We start from the raw sequence: 21,136 nt of genomic DNA on the forward strand, positions 1-21,136 counted from the left end.
TGTTTAATTTTCGTTTTCTTTTAATGGATTGCTGACATGGCACATTGAGTGATTGGTGGGTGGCATTTTTGGTTGACTTTTGAATAAAGTTTAGGGACATGTTTAGAATTAGTCCAAAACTTTTCCCCCTAGACTTTATAGAAAAGTCCCTAAGCTAGAGTCAAAGGTCAATAAAAAGAATGTTATATGTCAATTACTCAATAAGCTAATGTGTCATATTAACAATCCGTTAAAAGAAAACAAAAATTTTAACAACGGTGACTAATTCACACAATTATCTTATTTAGAGTGACTAAATTAAGAAAAAAATTTGAAGTGATAAAAATAGAATAGACCCTATTTTAAAATGATTATAAATGTAATTTACCCTCAAAATAAATCAACCAAAATATATCAAATTAAAAACATCAAATCTTGAAATTGAGCATAATAAAAGTACCAAAACTATACTTTGAAGACAAAAGAAATAGATTATAAACGTATAGATGAAAGAAAGACAAAGAAAGAAAGATAGGAAACTAATTCAAATGTAATCAAGTGATTATAAAAGGCATGGTCTAATATAATCGTGAGGTCAATTTTACATTTATGATGGATACTTTTTTCTTGTTGTATTTTGAAAATTTTTATTGAGTTAATCATTTGATCAAAGAGTAATTTATTCATAGAATAGTTCGTTTAAACGAATCAAAAAATTCTTATATACTTATCACATGAATCGTCACTAAATTACATCAAAATTTAATTAGAAATTTCTTCATCGTATCTTATAAAGCTCTCAAAAGCTTTATCATTGATTTATAAAAGTTTAATCGGATCGCATCCAAATTTCTATGGCTTTACTATTAGCCTCTCATTGAATGACACATGTTTGGAAGGGTTTGTGTCAAAGTCCAATCTTTATATGAATTCGCTATCGAAACTTTACTCAAACAACTTTCATGATTCGCCCACACTTTTAACCATTATTAACATCTTTCAACATTTTATTCGAGTCTTTCGATTTTTTACACTAATTTTGTATCAAGAGTTTTGAATTAGATTCTGAGTTTTAATAAAATAATTATGATATCTTTTATATCTATTATACGATTCATGAATATTAATTCTTTTAAAGTCTATGATTACTCTTTTCAATAATATTACTATCTGCAGTTTAAAATGGAATTTTCATCATAATACTAAACGGATATAATTTATATAAATACATAAGAATTTTATGGTTAAATTTCTTGCATTCTATGAAGATATTTATCCTAAATGTCGTTTTATCTTTGATGTTGGCAATATTAGGAGGAAAGACGACAAAGAGTAAGATGTCATTTGAAATGGTTGTAATAAGAGTTCTAAAATAAGGAATATGGCACGTGGATGAGGATAGTGAGAGAGTGTAGTGTACAGTTTCTTTTAAGGTTAAAGTATCTTATAGGTTCTTGTATTATAAAAACTTGATCAAATTAGTTCATTTATTATTAAATATATTAATTTAATTATTTTATTATTAAAAAGAACTAAATAAATTCAAATTATAACAGAATTAATATTTATTGTATAAAAACTATCTTGAAAATTATTATTTTTAATTGCAATTAAATTTCAAATAAAAATTTCATTTATAGAATTATAAAAATTTTAAAAATATTAACTCTATTAAATAGTAAAAGGTTAGATCTATTCCAATTTAATTTTTTGATTCTTTTAATAATACAAATATTAAATTGATCCATATAATATTATAGGGACTAATTTAATTAGATTCCTATAATAGAGGGACCTATTAGGTATATTCACCTTTCTTTTAATAAAAAATTCACAAGCTTTTCTGTATATGAAAACGTCCTAATGAGAGCCATTGTTGCCATTGCTTACCAAAAAAGAAAAAGTGAAACAGGGAAATAAAGAAGGAAAGATTTTTATTACACTTTTGTTTTAGGGAAAATGAGACAAACAGTTGAATTCTCAAATAGAACTTAACATTGTCTGTTTTTTGTTTTTTCCAAGTCGTTTTCTTTTTCAAGCTAAGCCATTCTTTCAGGTAAAAGTCAAGTCTTTTTTTCTTTTTGCTTGATATTTGTGTTGTTTCATGTTACATTTCATTATTGAGCATTGTACTTTCCTTAGTATTTGATGTTTTTGGTAATGTTTTCAATACTTTCAGTATGATTTTCTCTCTGGGTTTTGCTTATCTCCTTTTTTCTGTTTCATTTTCCAAGAAAATTCCATTTTCTCGGAAAAGAAAATTCATGGCTTCCTTTTTCTTTTTTTCTTTTTTTCTGCAAAGCTTGTTTACAGCTAGCTCTCTACTACCCGGAGTTTAGTTTTCTCTGATAACTTTTTTTGCTCTTTGATCCTTGAAACTCTGTTTCTTCAAGTTCATCTTAAATTTTTACATTAAAAAATTGCGAAAAAAAAGAGAGTAGTTTTCTTTGATTGGATTCAATGAATAAAACATAATTTTCATTAAAGACAAAATGATTCACTTTTTGATCCAAAATCATGATTTTCATTTCTGGTTTCAATAATGGAAGGACCCAAAAAAGATAATACAAAGTGGAAACATGTTTCTTTTGTTTTGTTTTGTTTTGTTTTGTTTTGTGTAATGATATTTAATTGAATTCATTTGATGGCAACCTTATTTTGTTCCTTTGTTTTTAAATTTTGTCTCAATTGGTTATGGTTGGTGGTAGTGGATGTGTTTCTCATTGAGTTTCTTTGAAGGAATTATTTGCATTATTTGTTTGTTAGTTAGGTCCTTCATACATGCATATATGTATATATATAGTTTCTTAGTTCATGATTGAACTATTTTCATGTTTTTGAAGCAGAGGACATATATTAATCCTTCCGTTTTTTTTATTCGACTGGAGGGATTCATGCAAGTGCCGAAAGCAAGGTACGATCAATTGTCAGTTGATCTAATTATTGCATTTTGATGATTTAGATTGTAAAGATTTATATGTCATATTGTTAGAAATGGTGCAACCATCGACTTCTTGGCTTGACCAGCCGTTTTAACCGATGGTCGAGTCATATGATACACTGTGTTGTTTTAGGCTTTTAGCCATAGGCTTCATTGGTTTTCATGTTATGACAGTAGAATAAGCTCGGTGGTAGTGCCTCGGAAAAAATCTCCTATGACACCACAAACTGCTCGACAATTGAAGATACCCGAAGCCAATTCGGGTTCTATTTCATCGCCAAATACGGAAAGTAAGGCGTCGAAATTCCGAAGTCCTAAGGTTACTAAGCATAAAGCATTGAAAAGTCCGGTGTCTGAGGTCTTCTTTAGTCACTTATATTATAAAACATTTGGTTATTTCTTCACAAGCTTATGTGATTACCATTTGTTGTATGTGTTCTAGAAGAATGACCCAAGCTGAGTGACTAAACTTGAAGCACAGCTTGATCAACTCCAAGGTGATTTGAAGAAGACAAATGATCAGCTATGTAACATCCCGATTTAAGGTCTAGTCGAAACAGTGGTTTCAAGATCACAAATCCGACTTGAGAAAATTTATTTTTATTATATTTTTATGACCTTCAATTTCACGGGGTGAAAATTTCGTTCGAAAATTTTGACGTTTGGGCACTTAATTTGGTCAAAAGGACTAAATTGTAAAAGTGCAAAACTTGAGTTCTAGAAGCTAAATGTGTCTAATTGCTATGAAATTTTAAATTGAAGGTCGTTATATAGTAATTAGACCATTGGTTAATTTTTTAGACAAAAATGGACATGAAATGGGTGAAATAGAATATTTTTAAGTTAGGGGCATTTTGGTCATTTGGTAATTAAAATAATAAAAAGGAAAAATAAAAGCCAAATTTATGCTCATATTTAACCTTTGGCTGAAATTTGCATGGAAGCCATGGATAGGGTTTTGTTCAAGCTTTACAAGCTCAATAGTAAGTCCGTTCTTGCATCGTTTTTAATGATTTTTACGTTTTTGAAATCCTCGTAACAAGATCTAGGTATTTCTACCATTTATTTGAGCAAGGGTTGATGTTTAAAAATTTACCCATGTGCTACATGTGTGTATCTTGATGTTTAAGGGAGGAATATGAATGTTTTTTGTGTGTTAAACGACTTTTACTAAGTAGTTTTCAGTGAAAACCCTAAAAAGGATTGATTTGTAAAAGTTATAAAATTTGTCATATAATTGTGATTTAATAGAAATTGTGGGCTGCTATAGTTGTGAAAATGATTCGGCTAGGCTTAAAGTACAAAGAAAATGAATAAATTTCATTTTACGAGCCTAGGGGCAAAATGTAAATATGACAAAGTTTAAGGGCAAAAACGTAATTTTTTTATAATATAATTTTTGGGTCACAATGAATAATGTAACTAATTAGTAAGCTAATGTGATATTATAGATCAAGGAAAACGAGAATCGGACTTAGATCAGGGAAAAATAAGTATTTGACTGATAAGTCCTTTTTTCACCATTTTTGGTATTGATGTAAGTTCATACGATAATAATAATGCAATGTTATACTCGAATGTTAATGCTTGATATTACAAGAATTGTAAGTACATGTGTAAATAATGTGACATTATAGCATGTTTTGATGTGTTGATACTATGTGATAAATATTTTACCATTATTATGTATGTCATGCTTAATACTGGTTATGAAATTATGAATAATATTATGGTTGCTATCCACGATGTCACGAGCAAGTGTGATAGAGGTGCTATGTGCAAGTGAAGAAAATCTCGTTTGAACCTTAGGAATAGTTTAAGATACAAGTGACATGCCACTAGTAATTAAGGAATCCGAACTCACTGAGCGGTCTGGGTTCGTGATATATATGTGACATCTGAGCTCATTGAGTGGTCTGAGTTCATGATGTATGATATACATGTAATTTGGTTCCAGGTACTGGTCTTGTGTGTAATACCCCTACCCATATTCATTGTCGGAATAGGGTACGATGTATTACCGGAGTTTACGAATTCATTTTACGCATATTCTTCGAGCTAAATCCATTTTACACGTATTCTTCAGGAGGGCTATATCAGGATAAGATCACCCGTCCGGGCTAGATCCTTTTTACCGTCAATTCCTTTTCAGAGATCCATCAAATTTTCCTTTCATTCAAACGGGATTTCTTCCCATTTTATCAAATATATCAATGTTTCATTAATTTTCATACAATGAACATTCAAATCATATTCACATCAATAACATACAATCTCAAGCAATTTAAGAATATAATTCAAGTTACACGAACTTACCTTGATACTTGTTCGTGTACAAAAATCTACTAATCCTGAACTTTTTCCTTTCCTCGATCTAGCTTCGTATTTGAATCTTCTGGATCTAAATAAATAAATTTAATTATCAATTTAATACATTTCATGTTCATATGCAACATTCTCTATAATTCAACTATTATTATTTATAGTTTATTCAAAGCTGTCTATTTGAGTCATAGTAACTAAATTATTTATAACTCGATCTACAGAACTCTAAATTAATATCAGTTAATTTTCCCTGAAACTAGACTCATATATCTTCTTACCATACAATTTTCAGAATTTTTGGTTTATCCAATAAGTACAGTTTATTCTTTAAAGTCACCCCTATTTTGCTGTCTGACGGTTCTGATCCTTCTTCACTAAAAAATTAATTATCTCTTCATAAAGGATTCAAATGATATTCTTGTTTGTTTCTATTAAAATAGACTCATTCAGGATTTTATACATATAAATTTAAGACCCTGATTATTTTTATTCAATTTTTTATGATTTTTCAAAGTCAGAAAAAGGGAACCCAAATTCATTCTGACATTGTCTAATAAAATTCATTATATCTCAAAATTTACAAATCCATTGCTTATTCTATTTCTTCTATGAGAAACTATACTCAATAAGCTTTAATTATATATTTTTTTCATCTTCTAATTCGATTTCCACAATTTATGGTGATTTTTCAAAGTTAATCTACTGCTGCTGTCCAAACTGTTTTTGTGCAAGCTGTTTATTACCATTTTTCCCCTAAGCTTTTAATAAATGATAATTTCGTCCCTACTCAATTAGTCTCTCAATTGAGATGATTTTTCTCAATTAACATTTTATTCTATCACCTTAAACTAGTTTAAAACCTTTAGGAATCAGAATTTCAGCAATAGACTTTAATTCTAAGCATTTTCACAATTAGGTCCTAAAAATCAATTTCTATTGAAATTACCTAATAAAATCATCTAATAAACAAATTAAAGCTTTAATTTAATTCTATTTCATCATAAAATTACAGCACTCAACCATGGTGACTTTCAATTTTATCCATGAAATCAAAAACTAATGAATTTAATAGTTGGACGTAGTTGTAAAAGTCTTAGAAGCACAAAAATTACAAGATAAAGGCAAGGATTAACTCACTTGGTACAAAAATTATGAAATACCAGCTTAGAGAACCCTCCTATGACGTTTTTAGCTACTGGAATTGAAGAGAAATGAAGAGAAATCTAGATATTTCCTATTCCTAGTTTTATTTAGTTAATTTTGCAATATTCCAATTTTGCCCTTAATTTATCAATTTTCCTGCTGATTTCATGCCCTTGCCGTCCAGCCCAAATAAATTTTGGGTCTAATTGCATTTTAAATCCTTTCTCATTAGACTCTTAAGCTATTTAATCATTCTAACAATTTTTACACCTATTACAATTTAGTCCTTTTCATTTAATTGACTACCCAAACATTAAAATTTCCTAACGAAATTTTAATACCACATTACTAACATTTCATAAATATTTATAAAATTATTTTTGACTCGGTTTTACGAGATAGAGGTCCCGATACCTTGTTTTTACCCAATTTCTTCAATAATTTCTTTTTCTAACTAACCACTAAATCGGTAAAATTTTTCTATCAATATTTTCATACGATTTTCCTATCATATCAATTTTCATGCAAAAATATTAAAATAAATTTCTCTTTAAATCGTATTTGTGGTTACGAAACCACTATTCCGATAACTTTGAATTTAGGCCATTACATTGTGTGTCTTACCGGTGGCTAGGTAGTCCTGAGTGGTTCGGATACATGACAGCTTGTGGGAGCAGCCCGCGTAATTACACCCTGACCTATAGCTTATGCTAGCAGGCCCGTGAGTAGCTCCATTGTGAGCGTTACATGTTATGAGGTAGCTTTAGCTATGAGTATATGTATGGCACTTATGTGCAAGTTTTCCGTGTATCTAATAGCATTCCAAATGTTCAACGGGTAGTTCAAATAATGATTTGATGATAGTCCCAAAAAGGGTATGTCAAAGACAAGAATGAAAATGTGAAAAATGTTGAAAGGGTATTGGTATGTACGCTAAGTTTATGGTTATTGAGATTTTTAAATGTCGACACATCGGTGAGCTAAGATGTATGAATTATGATTATGAGTTTTGTTGCAATATCATGCTAAATTACATTGTAATTGAACATGGAATCCTAATATGGTGAGTTCATGATTTGTTGAAAATGAACTTATGATAGTTATCATTATATTGCATTAAAATAGTTTTAGACAACAGCAGTAATCTGACTTTGAAAATCCACCAAAAATTGTGGAAATCGAATTAGAGACTAAATAAAATATTAAATTAAATCTTATTGAGTCTAGTCTTACATAGAAGAAACCTTGTAAGCAAAATAATTTCATATTATGAGATATTTGAATTTTCGTAAGACAAGGTCAGAATGATTCCAGATTCTCTTGTTTTGACTTTGGAAAATCACTAAAAATTGTAAAAGAATAATTATGGGTTAGAATTTATATGAATAAATTATTAATGAGTCTATTTTCAAGAGAAATAGATAGGAACATCATCTGAATCCCGTATTAAGATATAATTATTTTTTAGTAAAGAAAGGTCAAATCTGTCAAATAGCAGAATAGGGGTAACTTTGAAGAATAAACTATACTTATTGGCTAATCCATAAATTCTAAAAAATTCATGGTAGAAAGATATATGAGTCTAGTTTTAAGTTCTTTTAACAGATCTTAATTTATAATTTTTTAGCTCAAGTTATAAAGAATTGAGTGACTATGACTCGAGTGGATAGCTTGTCATGAATATAAGTAAAAAGTGCAAATATGATTGTGTTACCTTGAGATCATGTTGTGAGAATTGGTAGAAGCACGCATACGGACTTACTAAGCTTTAAAGCTTACTCCCCTTCTTTTCCCATCTCTTATAGGTTAATTTAGCTAGCTCGGGTTGGAGATCGTCGGATATGCTATCACACTATCAAGCTATCATGTTGGGTATAAGTGAATCCAAATCCCTTTAAGTTTATGGCATGTATAGGGACTTGGTTATTTGCTGTATGAGTCATTCCGAATTGGTTAAATGTATTGGCTTGTAAAGGCTAAAGGTTGGATGTAATTTGTAGCCATGCAAATTGGCTTTATTGGCTAATTGGTTGTAAGCCCATATAATTATGCATGTGCATATGGAATTGTTTTGTGATGTGATTTATATTTGCTTGATATATATATATATATATAATGGATATGAATTTATTCATATGTTAATGCCTTTTGAGTGTGAATTTAGCGTGGAGTGATTTGGTAAAGCATGATGTTGTAATGCATGATAGATGATTGTGTGAAAATGATACGTTATTGCCTAGTGGTAGTTTATTTATGCCATGAAATGTACTATTGTAGTTGTGTTTGAGTATGTGCAAATAAGGGTGACAAATGACTTGGTAAATAGCCATTTTCTTAGCCACACGGGCAAAGACATGGTCGTGTGGAGGACACGGCCTTAGCACATGGGCGTGTGACTTGGCCGTGTGACCCTATTTCAATTGATGACATCATAAACAGAGAGTTACACGGGCTGAGGACACGGGTGTGTCCCAAGCCACACGGGCGTGTGTGACCACACGGCCTACCCACACGGGCGTATGACTCCTGTTTTGAAGAAAAAAATTTTAAGTAATATAGAAGTTTCGAAAGTTCTCGGTTTAGTCCCAAACCACACCCATTGTATGTTTTGGGCCTCGAAGACCCATATAAGGGACGGTATGCATGTGAATGAAAAGTTTTAAATTTGAACTGAAATTTATGTCTCGTCTTTGTACGAATGCTTGTGTTTAAGTCTGGTAACGCTTCAAACCCTATCCCAGCGTCAGATACGGGTAAGGGGTGTTACAAGCTAACTGCATCTGAGTCGTAGAAGAGATTGGCCTTACAGGAGGCTGAGGAGGCGAAGAAAGAGGTATCGATAATGTCGGCTAAGCTTGAAGAATCCAAACGACAATTGATGGAAGTTTCTGCTTTTGAGGATGATTGAGTGGAAGAAATCTGTAAAATCTCGAAAGATCGAGATATAGCATGGCAGTCCGAACTTAAGGCTATCCAGAAACAACACTCAATGGATTCGGATGCATTGGTTTCTGCTATGAACGAAATTCAAAAGCTTAAAGTTCAGCTTGAAAAGGTCTATAAATCTGAATCTACTCAAATGAAGCATACTGAATCTGCACATGCTAAGATTCAGAATATGAAAATTGAATTGACTGAAACTCTTTTGTTGGTCGAAAAAATCAAGTCCAAGCTCACTGATTGCAAAGAATCTGAAGCACAGGGTCTTGAACTTGTTAGCAAAACCCGAATGCAACTTGAAGTAGCAAATAAAATGATCGAAAATCTACATTCCGATGCAACCAAAGAAACTGAAGCTTACAACATGTTACTATTGGAGTTGGAACAATCAAAAGGTAGAGTTAAGTCATTAGAAGGACTTGTTAGAAGTTACAAGTAAAACTGGTTGGTAATGGCTGCATTAAGGATCCAGAACAACAAAATGAAAAAAATAATAGATAAAAAGGGTTAAAACCGAGCTTAATTTTGTGAAACTTAAAATCAGTCAATTGAGATCAGCATTGGATAAAGCTAAAGTGAGGTACCCAGAAGAATATATCAAAAGCACATTGCAAATTAGGAGTGCTTATGAACAAGTGGAATGTATAAAAACAGAGTTGTCCCAAAAGGAAGCCAAACTCAGGGCCGAATTAACTAGAACCAAAGCCAATGTTAAAGAATTGAGACAAAAAAATGAGGGTCTTCGAGAATCCAAACTTGCGGCGAAGTTGAAGAAGTTAGAGTTCGATTTGAAAGAACTGAAAGACAACTTGATCGTCAATGAAACAGAACTAAAGACCATGACCAAGCAAAACAAAATGCTCAAAAGGGAAATCGAGAGCAAAATGAAGAGTGATGAATCGGTTGTTGTGTCGTTAGAAGCATCAAAAGCTGTAGAGCAAGCAACATTGATAAGAGTCAGATATTTAACTAAAAAAACCGATAAATTTAACCGAGGAGCAGCTCGATTGACTGAAGAGCTTGAATCAGCGCAAGCAGCAAACACATAAATGGAAGCCGAGTTGAAGAGACTTAAAGTGCAAGCAAATCGATGGAGAGAAGCAGCTACTGCTATGTTGTCTAACAATGGGAAATATTCAGACAAGACAATACCTTTCGATATAACCATCAGATCACCAAAATGGGAAAGCATCGATGATGATGACGATGATGGCGATGATTTATCGAAAGAGAAGAACAATATGTTGAGAAATATTGGTGTGTTATGGAAGAAAGGTCAAAAATAAAGATTATTGTATTTGCATTTCAAGTTTGCATATAATTTTGGTATAAATTATGTTTATTTTAAAACAATGTAAATCATAAGTTTTGATCATATTTGCTTTTCTTTTTAACCCATAAATAGGAGGGTAATACTTTAAGGGTACTTGAACCCACACCCTCTTACATTGAAAACATATATTGCATTCATTCAAATACCTAATCGTTCTTATCAAATTAACATATATTGGTACAGTTTACGTAGTTGTGAGTTGATCGAAGTGGGTAGAGTCTAAATGCATTTACTACTTCATAAAAGATAAATTGCACTAATAATATGAATTATTTCTATAAAAGTAAAGTATAGACAACCTAGAATGAGAGCAACTGTAACATCCCAAAATAGAACCTAGTCAGAATAGTGGTTTCGGGACCACAAATCCGACATCAAAATATTTATTTTATGATTATTATGAGGCTTAGAATATGATTATATTCATGTGTTAAAGTTTCATGAAGAAATTCTTTGAGTAAGGTGTTCAATTGGAAATTAGGGACTAAATTGAATAAATTGCAAAACTTGAATTCTAGAAGCAATTTGTATGAAATTGCTTTGGGTTATGAATTACAAGGTATTGGAGAGTAATTTGCCCAATTTTTAAATTTTTAAACAAAAATGGGCTTGCATGGATGAAATTTTAAAGAAAGGGCATGAGGGCATTTTGGTCATTTGGCTTTTTAATGAAATAAAATGGGAAAAATCAAGCCAAAATCAGCCATTCTTCTTCTCCATGCTTCCAAAATTCTCTTGTCACCATATCTAGGGTTTTCAAGCTTTCCAAGCTCAATAGTAAGTGCTCGTAAGCTCCGTTTTTAATGTTCTTTGTATTTTTGAAATCCCAGTAGCTTGCTCTCTCCATTTTTACCTATATTTCATGCTAAGGTTCATGTTTAAAAATTTACCCATGTATGAGTCACTTGTATTTTGATGGATTATGGAGGAACATGAAAGATGAATATGTGTTAAACATCTTTTCCTAGGTGATTTTCATGAAAAACCCTTGTAGGGACCATTTTGCAAAAGTTGTAAAATGTGTGGTAGAAGTGCGAAAATAATGGAAAATGAGGGCTACCATAAGAAGGAAAAGTGTTCGGCTAGGCTTGGGTAAGGTAGAAATTGCATGTGTTTCATTATACGAGCTTAAAGACTAAATCGTAAAAATATCAAAGGTTAGGGGCAAAATGGTCATTTGGACCGGGGGTGAGAATTAGACTTGTGATGTATAATTTTGGGTATTAATGATATAATTTTGTTGTTATAGACCTCGAGGAACAAATTCCGGAGGTCGATCGAGGTAAACGCAAGGTTTCGGAATAACTGAAACACAACTCCGAAACAAATACCAGGTAAGTTCGGATAACTTAAAGTAAACCCCTAATATGCATAATTGTATGATTTATGAATGCATGATGATTGCATTTATTATTGGCATGAAATATCATAGAAATGCATATTTGATGGTAACATGTGAAAAATGTCTCGGTTGAGGTTAAAAAAGGGAATTCGATGGATAAACCCTGATTGATATGTGTAACGAGATCCTGTATGTGTTGCAGTAAGGATTTAGCCTGGACGGGTAATCCGTTGATCTCAATTATGAAAAGGATCTAGCCCGGACGGGTGTTCCTTAAATGATCGAGCCTCCCAAAGAATATGTGTGCATTATGGATTTAGCCCGGACGGGTGTCGATTAGGGTGCAATTTAGCTTTGGTGTAATTCGAGATCTGAGCTCAGTAAGGGTGTTTTTCATATTAAAGGATTTAGCCTGGACTGGTAATCCCGCCATAAAATGTGAGGTTTGCGGGAGTGCAAATATGTGAAATGATCATTCGTAAGAATTGACGGTTAATGGGTATTCCATCGAGATTTCCTAGAAACTCAACAGGATTAATATGATGTATGTCAATAAGATGATGAATGATGAGTTCATCTACATAAATTACATGATGCTTTGTTATGTGACTAACTCATTGATTAAGTGCATGTGATAGGGAATCATTTCATAATTGATGATTTCATGATTTAAATATGGATGTATGATAATTATTCGGTAAGTTTACTTTTCGGTTATTCGAGCTTACTAAGTATGTAAATGCTTACCCCTCTCTTTTTCCCTATCTCCCAGAGCTCGAGGACTCATAAGGACTGGAAGACAATTGGAGAGTCGACACACTATCAACTAGTCAAGCTTTGTTATAAAGACATTTTTATTTTGTTCAATGGCATGTATAGGATATTTGAGTATTTTGTTATATATGTGTCATTTGATTTGCCAAATGAAGGCATGTAAAAATATGTTTATCTTTTTGTATATGGCCATGAAAATTGGCTTAATTAAAGTAGGCTATGATCTACGAATTTTTGTATGGTTTTATTTACAAGTGATGGGTTGTTACCAATTGGCAATGAGTTACATGAACGAGCCAATTTCGGACGAATTAAAGTGACATGGAAACCCATAAACACTAAATGGGAAATAACCTTTCATGTATGAAACCAATGATATGAGGTTTTCATATAACTAGTTTTATCAAGATTATTTACAAGTGTATAATCATGTTTTCCTTCGAACTTGGTAACTACTAGGTAGAAGAAGTAGAAAGGGGTGACTTAAGGCTTGGAAAATAGCCTATTAGGGTCCACATGGTTGGACACATTGGCGTGTGTCTAGGCCGTGTGTGACACACGGTTCCTTTCCACGGGTGTGGGCTATGGCCGTGTGTCCCCTGCACTTAAAATTTTAAATTAAAAAATGCACACGAGTATGCCACACGGGCGTGTGTCCTTGCCGTGTCTAAAAGACAGTGTTGTCCACAGGTAGGCAGCACGGGCGTGTGCCACGGCCGTGTTGATAAATCAGTGTTTCCCACGGCCGAAGGGCATGGGCGTGTCTCAAGTCACACGAGCATGTGAGTCCACACGGCCCATCTAAACGGGCATGTAACACTTTAAGATAAGGAAAATTTTTCTGAGGAGCCCAAGGTTTATCAAACGTGCCCAAATTTGTCCCGCACTGCCTCGAGGTATGTTATAGGCCTCGAAGGCCTAATAAGGGACGAGATATTCATGGTTGAAAGGTTTTAAACTTGAGCAAAAAAAAATTTTGCGACCCAAATAGTGTGTTATAAGTGTAAAGCCCCGGTAATGCCTCGAACCCTATCACGGCGTCAAATACGGGTGAGGGGTGTTATAGCAACATGTAGATCTGCACCGATAAGACATTGAGCCAAGTGTTTTTTTCCGCAATTGAGTGAGGAATAGATGTATCATTGAACTAAAAACATTTTAACAATCTTATGCTTCAATAATAAATAATACCCTTCACCTCCACATGATTGAGGAACCAATATAAGTGTTGAGTGTTCATTTCTCTCTCCCTCCTCATAGAGGCTCATTTTCATGTTTATAAGGTATGGTCCACTGATGTGACGTACTAGGGGTAATTAGGCACCATGCGTGGAAACACGTTACCCCTTAAGGGTGACACATATCCTTAGGTGCCCTCAAGAAAATGTTGGTGAACAGGGGAGAGCGAGCACGAAAGTGGCTAGCCGAACTATACCTTGTGGACTAGGATAAGTGATGAGCACACGTGTCCTTGATAGAAAAGTTGGTTTGGGTCAAACATTCAGTCAGTTTATAGCATGCTCTATATCCTATATATAACAACTCTTCCCCCGCCTTGTCGAAGGAGAGTTATAAAATGACTCTTCTGAGACAAGCTTACACGAACAAGTCTTGCAGTTGAGGCTTGTTATATACATTTTATTGTAACGTGTCCCCAAGCATGGCTCCTAGTTAGCCGTAATACGTCACATCAGTGTACCATGCCTTATAAATACAAATATGAACCTCCATAAGGAGGGAGAGAGAAATGAACACTCAACAATAAGTAAAATGAGATGATATCTCACCCAATAGCTTTGAGAAGTTGATTCACGTAGCCTTTCCACATTTCAGGCATTGGTTTAAATGTATCAAATCTGAATATCAAAGACATGCCAAATATTTTCAAAATAAATGGTAGAAATGAACATTATCACTAAACCACAAATGTATAAAAAGTAAATGAAGTATACCATTGACAAAGAAATACTAACTAAAATCCTTTTCATTTTAACAATCAACAAGTTGATTTGTTATTTTATCCTTATTCTTCTTCATATTTGGAACAAAAATGTCCCCGTAATCTATTTCCAAATACACATATGTAAACACTTGCTAATATCCTCACTCTTTTAATGCGAAGTGAAGAACAATGCAACACAATGACATATAATAATTCTACAACAATAGAAAAAGGGAAAAGAGCATCAACTATATCCTTGTTGTAATACTCACTTTTGCATAGCTTAAGGCAACTCAAATACTCCAAACTTCTTAAGTTGCTTTATCGACATATGTCTTTTAGAGAGCTTAGAGTGGTTCTTCAAAGCCCTAATTTGAGGGCCAATAAACATAAGTCAACCTTTCACAAAATTATTAAGAAGGATTCAATTGTTGAATTTAATACTTCTAGATCCTTACATATATTTTTTAGCTGAATCACCACCTTGAAGAAGTTCATACAATATCTTATCTACCATGCTTCTTTTTTTTTTTTTTTGGAAAACTATGAAAAAAGACATCAACATTACATCTGTTCTACTAACTACAAAGTCTTAAAGCACCATTATTCAAACAAGAAAATGTTACCTTGGAATCAGCTAGTAAAAAATTTTCATGCATAGGTTCCGATAGCTTGGAATATACTTTACCATTTTCTTCAACATCTATATATGTAAAATTATAATTCGTCTCATATCAAAACTAAGATATAATACATATTGAAATGTTTACAATCAGTAATACTAGAAACACTTTGTAAACTAGAGGAACCCGAGAATGAGAAATTTACTAAATATAATACATAAATTAACCAAAAGAGCATTGAATATTTATATATATAGAGAGAGAGAAAGAGAGAGAAAGAGGAAGATAAGTGAAAACTTTTGGAAACCTTTCTTCGATGATGCATTAGAGGAAAGAGCAATGACTGCTTTAGTGTTAGAAATTTCTTTTCCATCTTCTTCAACCAATGTTTTTTGTTTTTCTTCTATTCTTCAAGAAGCTTGGGAAAAATAGTGCTTCATCGATTCAATCCAGTTTGCCACCACCATTAATAATGATTTACAGTTCCTTTCTTCTTTTACTTTTGTTTAAGTTTTATTGTTGTTATTTTTATTTTGCTTATTTGAATTTATTGTAGTTTAATTTTGTTGTTATTGGATTTTGGTTAGTTGGTTAGTATATTTAATAGATAGTTTAAATTTAAAAGATAGAAAACATGCCTCCAAGAACAATAAAGGGAGCGAGATACCAACCGGAACCACCTTCATCGCTGAAGTATGTTTCGGTTAAATTCAAAACAAAAGAGGCCGAAGCTTTTTTCTTAACCACTCGACCGCATTGCACTGTGAAGAGATATGGGATCTTGTATGCTTTCATGGTTGGATGAGTTTCTCTTTATTCTTGACAACACCGGTTGTTATATCAGTAGTTTTAGAGTTTTACTCCAATTTAAAATTTTTTTTAAAAAATCATGTGTTTGTTAGGAGTAAATTTTTTTTACTCCATTCGTGATTATTATGGCGTCCCTCAATATAGAAGGGATGAGTTATCCAATCTAGACCTCAAAAAATTTATTAATGTTGGCATGGATGTCGTTTCATCATATTTAACTGAAGGTCGGGGAGAGTGGAAGCGTGAGGAGTATTCTAATCACCCACTGTCTTTTAAACAAGCTATCATGTTCCTGATTACGAAACTATAACTATAGTTTATCTGCACTTGTATTTGCCCCCTACTTAACACTAATACTGTTTGTTAGAAAATATGGACATCACATATATAATAAGGGTAATTACATGTTATTATTTACTATCATGATAGGTTAGCCCAAATTAAAAGTGATCTAATTTGGTTAAAATTTTATTGGGCTTTAATTATTAAATAAAGTATGGGTCAATATGTGTAGATACTCTAGTAATTTAGCTCTAATCAAATTCTAATTAATGATGGGCTAATTAGAATTTGATTAGAATTAATATGCCACAATTATAAATATTAGGGTTATGGTCCATAAAAATTATACACAAGATATTTTTTCTAATATCCCATCATTAGGAAAGAGGGAACAGATATTCTCTGAATTTCTTGTGTGCTAATTTGGAAGATCAAATCCCCAAGTTCCAGAAAGTTTCAAGGAATCCATGGATTCAGGTACGCTTCCGCATATAGTTCTGTTATTTATTTATTCTTGATAATTTGACATGATAGATCCTGGTTTATTAAGTTTTATTTTAGATTTATTTTATAAATCTAACAAGTGGTATCAAAGCCTCGTCATATCAAATCATTGGAAATTGATTCAGGTTCTTCATTTGAATAATTGATTCATGAAATTTCATGGGTTTTATATTTCGGATATATATGTTGTTTTTGAAGATCTATATTAAAGTTTTTTATTATCTTGAATTTGAGGATTAATGCATATCAATGATTTTGAGGATTAATGCATGATTATAGTTTGTGTGAACAAGTGTTTATTACCATTATTCAATAAGATATCTTTTATAGTTTAATTGGTGAAATTAAGTTTTGATGGATATCATTGAAGTTATTATTTTTTTATGGTTATATATTCAATTTTATGGGTTTGGTGCAAATTCATGTCAACTATATACATATTTAAATATTTTGGTTTTAAATTTAGTTATATAATCTTAGGTTTTGGCATCTTATGGTTCCAAATATTTGGTTAAATTATGGTGATATGATTTATTGTATGAATTGTGGGATATGTCAACTATTATGATTTTGTTTTTGAGATTTATTGGCTTGAAAATATTTTTCAAGTATTTATGTGAATATCTGTTTAATCATAAATACAACTTTGGATTTACATAGTAAATTCAGGGTAAGTTTTTCTATTTGATTATGAATACATGTATAAGCATGAATTGCTTTGGTGCTTTTATCCAGCTAAAATTATGAATACATGTGCTTGTTAATTATTTGGCTTTAAACCACTACATTATTTTCGTTTGGTTTTGATATATATGATTTTGGAACAAAAAAAAAATTAAAGTTTTCGGTTTTTATTGCATTATTAAAACAACCTTATTTTGGGTTATTTCAGAATCTATAAAGTAATAAAAAATAGTTTTGACATTTGACTATTGGGGAAATTTAAATTTGAATATTGGTATATATATTTCAATATAACTTAACTGAAGCAAAAAGTCACCAAAGTGATTTTTTTTGTATAAATTATTTTGTTTTAAAATATAAAAGTTTGTGTGCATGTAACTTAAGTTATGTTAATATTGATTGGCCCAAATAAAGGTTAATAATATTACATGTGCAATTATGGTGATAAACATGTGACGGTTATTCTGTTTTACATGTGAATAATAAATTGGCCCAAAGGAAGATTTATTATTCCACATGTTCTTATTGTCAATGTTTAATTATTCGACCAAGATATCACTTACAAGTTAATATTTTGTCCAACGATGAAATATTAAAGATGAAATATTAATGGAGTGTCCAATATCTTGATATGAGGTTTTCCTTTATTCAAATTATTTTCGTTTAAATTTAAAGTAGATTATTTTGATTTATTCAGCTAGTATTATATTTGCCAACATCACTATATGTTGTTTTGGGATAAATATATATATATATATATAAATATATATTATTATCTTTTAATTTGATTGAAAGATGAAATTAAGGTAAATATTTTGGAACAAATAAATTTTGGAACAAATAAATTCAAATTTTGGCTTTTAATTAAGGATATCTAATATTTTAAATAAATTAGTTGAAACAAAATGCCGCTAAAGTGACCTCTTTTGTGTAGATTAGTTTATTTGAAATATTAAGATGGTTATATGTTTTTGTAATTCATGCGTTTATTGATTGACCCAAAGGTAAGTTAATATTTGACAGAATTACAACGACATCTATGGTGATAAATGTGTGACAATTATAAGGTATTTTATGTCAGTAATAAGTTAGTCCAAATATTAATTTATTTCTTGACATAGTTTATTGTCAATGTTTGATTGCTACAACAAGAGTACCGCTTTGTCCAAAGACTTGATATTAATGTAGTGTTTGGTATCTTGAGATGGGATTAGCCATTATCCTGAATTTATTGTTTACTTATGAATATTGATGTGATAGTTTTACTTATTTTTTGTTCTATATTCAACTAATTCATATTCTACTGCCACAATATCTGCTAATATAAATTCTATACCCATGCTTAATGGGACTAATTTCAATGAATGGAAAAGGCACTTACTTATAGTGCTTGGCTATATGGACATAGACTTTGCACTAAGGGAAGAACAACCTGCACCTCTCACTGCAGAAAGCACCTCCTATGGTATAAGGGATTTTGAGAGGTGGAATCGTTCAAATTGCATGAGTCTAATGATTATGAAGCACAGCATTTTAGAAGGCTTTAAGGGCATAGAATCTGAAAAGATTACTCAGGTCAAGGTTTCCTTGATGAAATTAAGAAACCTTTGGCTAAAAACGATAAAGTTAAAATGACATCATTTCTAACTTCTTTGATGTCTATAAAGTATAAGGGTCAAGGAAATACTGAGCGATCTAAGGGCTATGAATTTTATGATCCCACAATTAGGAATATTTTTGAGACGGGAATTGCAACATTCTTTTAGGATGTTGAGTTTGAAGGGAGAAATAAGGTTAGAGACATTGTTTTTAAGAAGGAATTGAATTTTAACTTAGTTACTACTATCACTTTTGATGATGTTTAGGTTCTCGTACCTATCATTGATTAAGAAGTGAATCTAGAACCTCAATAAGACAATGTTAAACAACTCCCTATTCAGGATGAGGTAATTGTTCCAGAAGAACAAACTCAACAACTTCAAGAATGAATGTTATTAAAAATGTCCACTAGGGAAAAGGTTATAATGGCTTTAGTGGAATATTTTGACATTAAGCTACATCAGATGAATATTAAGTTAATGGTTTCTCAATGGTATCATTGATCATACATTTATATGGTGCAATTAAAAAAAAAACTTTGTGTCTGATGATGCAAAGATAATGATTTGCAGATTAAAGAACTTCACCTATGGGCTTAGGTAGATTTCTCGTCAATAATATTACAAAATTTACCAAATGATTATCTCATTCGATTTAGAGATGAATTTTGTTGATAATTGTATATACCATAAGTTTAGTGGGAGTAAGGTTCTATATTTGGTTTTATATGTTAATAACATACTGCTTGTCAATAATAAGTATAGCCTCAATCAATGCCCTAAGAATGATTTTGAGATTACAAAAATGCATAAGATTTTTTACATTTTAGCAATGGAAAATCTAATGTACATTCAGGTTTGTATACATTGGAATATTGTGTATATTATTGGGGTGTTGACAGATATTTTAAGCAACCCCGGTTTGGACCATTGGATAGCATCAAAAAGGGTTATAAGGTATTTTTAGAGAACAAAATATTACAGGCTCACATATCAGAGATCTAATTTGTTAGAGATCATCAGGTATATAAACTCCGATTTTGATGGAATATGGATGCAAGATTTTGTCACTAAGGTGCAAATTGTGAAACCAAATTGCAGTCTTTTATTCCAATAGCAATAGGAGCACATTAAAGTCAAAACACATAGACTTTAAATTCCTAGTTGTTAAAGTAAAAGTTCAAAGTGGTTAGGTACTTACAAAGCATATTAGGACAAACTCCATGATTGCGGATCCGCTTACTAAGGAACTACACCTAAGGTTTTATAGGAGCACATTACTCATATGGTTGTAATGTCATTTAAAGGATATTTGGTTTTAGTGGGAGTTTGTATTTTTAAATGCTTTTATGTTATAGACACATTTTCAGTTATTTTAGTTTAAAGATAATAAGTTTATTTTCTGCAGAAATAAAGTTTATTTGGTTTATTCACACTCTGATTTTGGTAAGGTTTGATCTCACTAAGGAGGACCAGTTGGAAATAGACATGTTTAGATCATATTGTATGTAATTTCCATGCTACACATCCATACTTGATCTATGTCATTTGGTTGTGTTAATATACGTAATCATGGATGGATTTAGTTACGATATATGTAACTAAAGTCGCCTTGGTTCTATGTTAACATAATTAATGGACGAGATTGTACGGAATGCCTTTTGGATATGATAGTAAAATTTTGAGCTCATAAGGTTATATAATGACATGTAATTATAAAGTAATTAGTATATATATGTGGTCCAAGTGGGAGATTGTTGGAAAATATGGACATCACATATATAATAAGGGTAATTACATGTTATTATTTACTATCATGATAGGTTAGCCCAAATTAAAAGTGATATAATTTGGTTAAAATTTTATTGGGCTTTAATTATTAAATAAAGTATGGGTCAAATATGTGTAGATACTCT

General features: G+C 31.6%; 1 pseudogene; it reads left to right on the plus strand.

The window, feature by feature from the left end:
• The first annotated feature begins 1,863 nt into the window (after positions 1-1,863).
• LOC108459029 (interactor of constitutive active ROPs 2, chloroplastic-like) lies at positions 1,864-10,614 on the plus strand (annotated as a pseudogene).
• Positions 10,615-21,136: the final 10,522 nt, after the last annotated feature.

The sequence above is a fragment of the Gossypium arboreum genome, chromosome 8 (genome assembly GCF_025698485.1).
Source record: "Gossypium arboreum isolate Shixiya-1 chromosome 8, ASM2569848v2, whole genome shotgun sequence".
In the NCBI taxonomy this organism is placed as follows: domain Eukaryota; kingdom Viridiplantae; phylum Streptophyta; class Magnoliopsida; order Malvales; family Malvaceae; genus Gossypium; species Gossypium arboreum.